Source organism: Rhinatrema bivittatum, chromosome 14, assembly GCF_901001135.1.
Source record: "Rhinatrema bivittatum chromosome 14, aRhiBiv1.1, whole genome shotgun sequence".
NCBI classification, from domain to species: domain Eukaryota; kingdom Metazoa; phylum Chordata; class Amphibia; order Gymnophiona; family Rhinatrematidae; genus Rhinatrema; species Rhinatrema bivittatum.
In genome coordinates this window covers 30,420,446-30,427,216 of record NC_042628.1, presented here as the reverse complement: position 1 = coordinate 30,427,216, position 6,771 = coordinate 30,420,446, and the positions used below count along the sequence as shown (strand labels likewise).

Genomic DNA, 6,771 nt, shown 5'->3' with positions numbered 1-6,771 from the left:
GTATAGAAAAACTCTAAATAAATAAATAAATAAATAAAATAAATAAATAAATGCTACTGATGCAATTAATAGCAGTGGCTATTCCCTAAGAAAACTTGATTAAATGCCAAATGCCAGAATTGTATACAGTATTCAAGGTGCAGTCTTACCATGGAGCGATATAGATGCATTATGACATTTTCTGTTTTATTAACCATTCCCTTCCTAATAATTCCTAACATTCCATTTGCTTTTTTGCCTGCTGCAGCACACTGAGCCGACGATTTTAAAGTATTATCCACTATGATGCCTAGATCTTTTTCCTGGGTGGTAGCTTATAATATGGAACCTAACATCATGTAACTACAGCAAGGGAATGCGCTCCCTCCGGACCTTAGACTTGAACCAAACCACCCTGAATTTAAGAAAAGACTTAAAACCTGGCTCTTCAGCCAAGCCTTCACAGATACATAAACCATTCCCAATCATAACTTGGCTTGGTCCAGCTCCGCTTTAAGAAATGCAAACCCCTCTCCAAGCAACACTTATATCTCACCCTCCTTTGGTCCTCAGTTACCAACACCCTGTAGCAATCCTCCCGTAAATGCACCCTCACAATACTTCATTCTTACCCACAGAGGCCACCTCCCTCCCACATTACTCCTCTGCCCATACAAACATCATTAACTACAATGAACTCAAATGCTGGTTAATGGTTAATTTGGTCTATATAGTGATTCTGTAAATAACTTTATTCTGGTTTCTTGTTATGTTTTTACGATATGCATTTATTGATTATATGCATTTTACTTATTTTATTTTATTATATGCTTAATGTATTAGCTCATTGTTTCATGTTCTATGTAAGGCCTAGGGCACCTATGTAAAGCCTATAGAGTTTTTCTGTTAAATGTAAACCAAAGTGATTTGTATCTTATACAGGAACTCTGGTATATAAAAATAAAAAATAAATAAATATATGCAACACCTTGCACTTGTCCACGTCCACATTAAATTTCATCTGCCATTTGGATGCCCAATCTTCCAGTCTTGCAAGGTCCTCCTGTAATGTTTCACAGTCCACTTGTGATTTAACTACTCTGAATAATTTTGTATCATCCTCAAATTTGATAACCTCACTCGCATTCCTTTCCAGATCATTTATATATATATTGAGAAGCACTGGTCCAAGTACAGATACCTGAGGCATTCCACTGTTTACCCTTTTCCACTGAGAAAATTGACCATTTAATCCTACTCTCTGTTTCCTGTCTTTTAACCAGTTTGTAATCCACGAAATGACATCGCCTCCTATCCCATCACATTTTAGTTTTCGTAAAAGCCTCTCATGACGAACTTTGTCAAACGCCTTCTGAAAATCCAAATACACTACATCTACTGGTTCACCTTTTTCCACATGTTTATTAACCCCTTCAAAAAAATGAAGCAGATTGGTTAGGCAAGACTTCCCTTGGGTAAATCCATGTTGACTGTGTTCCATTAAACCATGTCTTTCTATATGCTCTACGATTTTGATCTTGAGAATAGTTTCCACTATTTTTCCCGGCACTGAAGTCAGGCTCACTGGTCTATAGTTATTCAGATTGCCCCTGGAGCCTTTTTTAAAATGAAATGAATATGCTATACATATCTTACCTATAAAGTTATCACTAAGTTATGCTGTTGTCTTGTAGCAATGATATTTTGTTTAGACAGTAAATAGCACAATCAAAGTAACTCATACCTCATTTAACATTGCAGTCCCATGTGAATGTGCATGTGAAGGGACTGATGTTGCTATATGTGTGAACAATGGCTCGCATAGTGAAGAAATAATGTTGTAACAATTAATTTTCAGTTGAATAGAATGGCAATGAAAGGGGTGAGCTGTCATGGGCTTTATATTAAAGAATAAGAGTTTATTAGAAAAGATCAGCGTACGCATGTTGGCTCCTATTCTTCCTGGGTAACCCATATTGATGATTCAGTAGTCAATATTGTGCTATTTAGCATATGCATGAAAGAAAGATACCTATATCTCTTATCCAAATACCATTGCAGATGACCTGAGGTCAGTTTAATTTCTGACTATGTTAATGATCATATAATAATAGCACATTGTAACTCAAAAAGAAATGCACACACACAGTAGTACCAAACACCACTAGCAGCTCTTAACAGCACCATTAATCAGTACTATGGTTATAAACACTAACATATGTCAGACTAATGGCTGCAACCTGTACTATTTCAAATTATTATGCTCATCTCTATAATAATAATTTAAATGCCTATAGTTCCTTTTAATCACACCAGAATTTTTCTTGCTTTATAGTTTGAGAAGAGCCATATTTAGAAATTGTTTTTTCCCATCCTATTCCTTTTGAAACATTTATTTACTGATTAAGGACTTGATGCTTCAGAAACAAACATGCCTTAACCTTTTGATGATTGACATAATCATTTTTTCTTTTTTCATATACTTCATTGATATAATTTTTGTTTCATTTCTTTTCATGTATTTAAAATGATAAAAAAATGAAACAAAATAAAAAAAGTATTAGAAAACAAAAAATTGAAAGCATAAACAAAGCAAAATCAAAATAAAAGTGAGGTCTTCAGTCGACTCTCCCCTAATATTCCCAACTCTTCCCCCAAAGACAATCAACTTTCCATATCTGACTTCATTAATTTGGAACTCACTGTCTTGTGATATTCGTTTGGAAAGTAACTTTATGAAATTCAGGAAAGCAGTTAAATCCTGGCTGTTCACTCACATTTTTTATTAGTTGCCAGTGATATTTTCCATTGAACTGGTTGTGGAGACTGTTTTATTTTGATGTTTATTTATGATTTTGTAAGTTGCAGTATGTTTTATTTTATGCCATTTTAATTTTATAAGTTGTGGTATGTTTTACTGTAAACTGTTTTGAAGTTTTAATAAAAATCAGTATATCAAAATAAATTACCATTACCGTTCACCATTTAGTATGGCAAAAAATTTAAAATGGTTTAGAGCCTCGATCTGCAAGTACCATTTGCAATAGTTGCAGGGCAGATATGACCAGGGATTGCTCCTTAATAACAAACTAAATTTTAGTAGAAAAAGGCCAAATTAGTCCATATCCTCACCCATGAAGAATTTTTTTACAGGAAAGTCGGAGGGGAGGAGGGAGAATATGGGAGGGCCTGGGAGTGTATGTATATGGGGGGGGGGGGGGGGGGGGGTGCCTAGCAATAGAGATGGCTGCCTTCTTTAAAAAAAAAATAGTGATAATGAACAAAATTTATTTTTTTTCTTTCATTTTGTTTAAAAAGTGGAATTAAACAAATCAGAAACTTTTGTTTAAATTTCCCATTTCATTTCCAGTTAATGCACATCCTTGGCATGAAAGGACATAAAGCTGGAAGGGAATATGTAGCAGCACTGTTTATTACAGTGGGATAAAGTGAGCTACCCAAGCTTACTCGATTAGTGAGTAAAGATCTGGACTTGCAGTTTAGGGAGTTTCCTGGCACTAACATTCAATATTCTAATTGCCCTATACCAAGGGTGATTTAGCCTATCTGGTGCTCAGGAATGCCCTGATGGCCTAGCCAGGGTAGTCATACTGTAGGATGCTGCCAGTTGTTGGCCATCCTTATCAGCAGTCACTCCAAGGATCCCATGATGGGGTGGCTGCACTGCATCCATTATAGGAAAGTGGCAGGAATCCTACTGGAGCTGTGGGGCATGGCAGTCTCAGCTCTTTTTCTGCCTGCTTGGTACTGGATCAAAAACTGACCCCAGAAAAGGTCCACATGTCTGTTGCATAAAAAATACAATCCCTGCTCTGCTGATACTCCCTTATCTCTCTCCCCCCCCCCCCCCCCACACACACATACACAATTCTGGCCCTACACCCAACCTGTAACACAGCAGCACTGTTAGCCCTACTTCTAAAATGTTCATTTGTTCTACCAGCCCTGCCAGCTTCTCTGCAGAGCGAGAGAGAACCATCCAGCCAGCCTAATATCCTAGGCATCTAGCTGAGAGGGAGAAGCAGCCAAGCCCATAAGGAGAGAGAGCTAGCCAGTTAGCTCAGCCTCTGCAGCCAGGCTAGCCTGCCCAACTAGACAAGCTCACTCAGACTATCCGCTTGCCTTTATATCTATGTGTAGTGTGCTCTGTGGTCAGTCGGTCTGGCTGTTTTTCTTTTGTGTTGTGGTATGTGTGTGTCTGGTGTGGTGTGGATTGTGTGTGTGCGCGCTGGAAACTGTTTACCGGTGTCTACAGGTGGTGTGCCTGGGTGTGATTTGTCTGCCTCTCTGTGTCAGTGTGGGGTGTCTGCCTGTCTCTCTGTGCATGTGTGTGCTCTTTTCGGAGACTCGGGAACCTGAAAACAAACAGCTGGGACTCTGAGCTGCTGGCTAGCAGTGCAGTTTCCTGATTGCTTGAAAACCAGTTCATGAGATGATTGGCTGGCAGGAGACTTTGACGCCAGGCCAGGAACCTAGAATATATGTGAGAGGTGACAAACTTTGAGGCAGTAAGGAAAAGCATAACTAAATGCATGGACGGAAGGGAGGCTGAGGCGCAAACAATTTGTTCACTGCTGGCTTATAAGTATGCTCTACTTCTTGGTTATTTAAGAAGAAATGTAAGTTTATGCTGGACAGTTTTTTCTCAATTCTGCCGGTAAAGGTTGATGTGCTCTGGGGTACATGACATATCTCTCTAGGGTTTGTGCACCAAAAGTAGCTTTTCAGGGAGGGGGTTGTAAGGCAGATACTGTATGGGCCAGTTTTGAAAAATTCCCCCTGACTGTTATTTTGCTAAAGTCCCCTCTTTCCCGAGACCACAATTCCTCCTTTATACTTAATGGCTGAGTTCAAAGTAACCTCTGGCTGTGCTCATGACCTTAGATACATCTAAAAGTTTAAGCTTTGTTCCAAGTTTAGACCCTCCCAGCTTCTTTTAAGCACATACGGCGTATTGAAGTTTGTATGCATGCAATACTTCAAAATGGATTTGTATTGATTCATTGTGTTTTTGGCTTTCAAATATAAACGAAAAAACTAAATTATACAGTCTATTATACAAACATTAACAACAGAATCAATATGTTTTGTTTACAGATGCTGCCTCAGTTGGACATATAAATAAGTTAAAACAAATGTGAGCAGTGAGTGCCTGAGGAAAAGTACAGAATCTCTAATCTCTTCTAACAAGCCTTTTGCAGGATTAGCATTATTGAAGACTTTGAGAGAAGAGCTGTGCTTAGATGCTGGCCTGGACAGACTTTGACCTCTCCTAGCAATGGATTAGTTAAGATTTCCCCTGCATTTTACACCTTCAGCCTTAATAAAGTATCCACCCAGCACTTTTAGAATATTATATGGTGCTTACTTGTACGAAGTATGCAGATTCCTGCCAGAAGTTCCTGTCAGTAAGATTTAAAAACATAATCACACAGTACCACTAATCCTAGTGATCTTAGTGAAGACTATCAGAGATCCCTGAGTGCAAAAGAATGATTTTTCTATTAACTGCATACAAACAAATCAGCTCTGAAATGTAGCTGTGTTTACATAGAAACATAGAAATGACGGCAGAAGAAGACCAAACGGCCCATCCGGTCTGCCCAGCAAGCTTCCCTCATTTCTTCTCCCATACTTATCTGTTTCTCTTAGCTCTTGGTTCTAATTCCCTTCCACCCCCGCCATTAATGCAGAGAGCGGTGATGGAGCTGCATCCAAGTGAAATATCTAGCTTGATTAGTTAGGGGTAGTAGGGGTAGCTTTATATACAGTGTATGCATATGGCATGTGGTGGACATGAGCTATTCAGTGTTAGAAGTAACTGAACTAGATGGATTGAATTGGCTCAGCATGCAGAAGCTTCCATTTCTGCTAGACTTGGCAGATTCCAATTCATTTCTAATCCATGCACAGTACTCCATGATAGCCGATAGGTGTAAACGTGAGACTTGAAAGCGGTTTTGTCCAGCTCCAACTGGCCATGGTCTTTCCCTACTAGCTACCATTTGGCCAATTAAACATCCTCCTCCTACTTCTTCCTCAGCTTCCAAATACAATTCAACAGTCTTGAGGGAGGAGTTTTAGGGTAAGCCCCACCAAGCAATGTTTCTCGGAGGATCAAGTCTGCTTCACCTTGTCTAGGGAGTGCAGGGGGTTACAGAGCATGGGGAGGCAACCAGTGATGAAAAGCCAGGATGCCAGCTCTGTATGAAATGTGGAAGCAGCATGGAGAAATGTACTCAGTGCAGCTGGAAGGATTAAAGGGAGCAGAATGTGATTGTTTAGAATTAAAGCTGAAAAGGGGAAGTGAGGGAAAAAAACCCAACCTTGTAAACCAGACCCAGTTGGCTGAATAAAATATGGCACCAGCTTACAAAGCCCAGCAGAGCTTAGAGCAGGAGTGGGCAAACCGCAACCCATGAGTCAAAATCAGCCCACAGGACCTTTTGCTTCAACCTGCTCATCACTGAATATTATTCAATTGAATAAACAGATTTACCTGCCTACCTTTCTGTAGCTCTGTGGAAGTGCCTACCAACGTTATCATCAAAGACCTGATACCGCGGACCTTTGATGATGACACGGTCAGGGTCAGCTGCGGAGTTGTGACCTCTTTGTTTCCCTGCTTGTCTGCCAAACGGGAAGAATGGGGGAGGCAGCTGCTATTGCACGCGCAGGCGGAAAAAGAATCGACTGCCGCACAAGCGAAGAAGGGGGGGAGTCATCGCGGGAAGAAGAGACGGCAGCTGCCGAACAGCAGAAAAAAAAAGG

At 39.9% G+C, this 6,771-nt stretch overlaps 1 long non-coding RNA gene across 1 annotated transcript; it reads left to right on the top strand.

Moving 5' to 3' along the window:
• Window positions 1-4,519: 4,519 nt before the first annotated feature.
• On the top strand, window positions 4,520-5,353 carry LOC115075586. Its single transcript, XR_003852564.1, has 2 exons — window positions 4,520-4,619; window positions 5,098-5,353. It is a non-coding gene; the product is annotated as an uncharacterized LOC115075586 (long non-coding RNA).
• The last annotated feature ends 1,418 nt before the right edge of the window (window positions 5,354-6,771 follow it).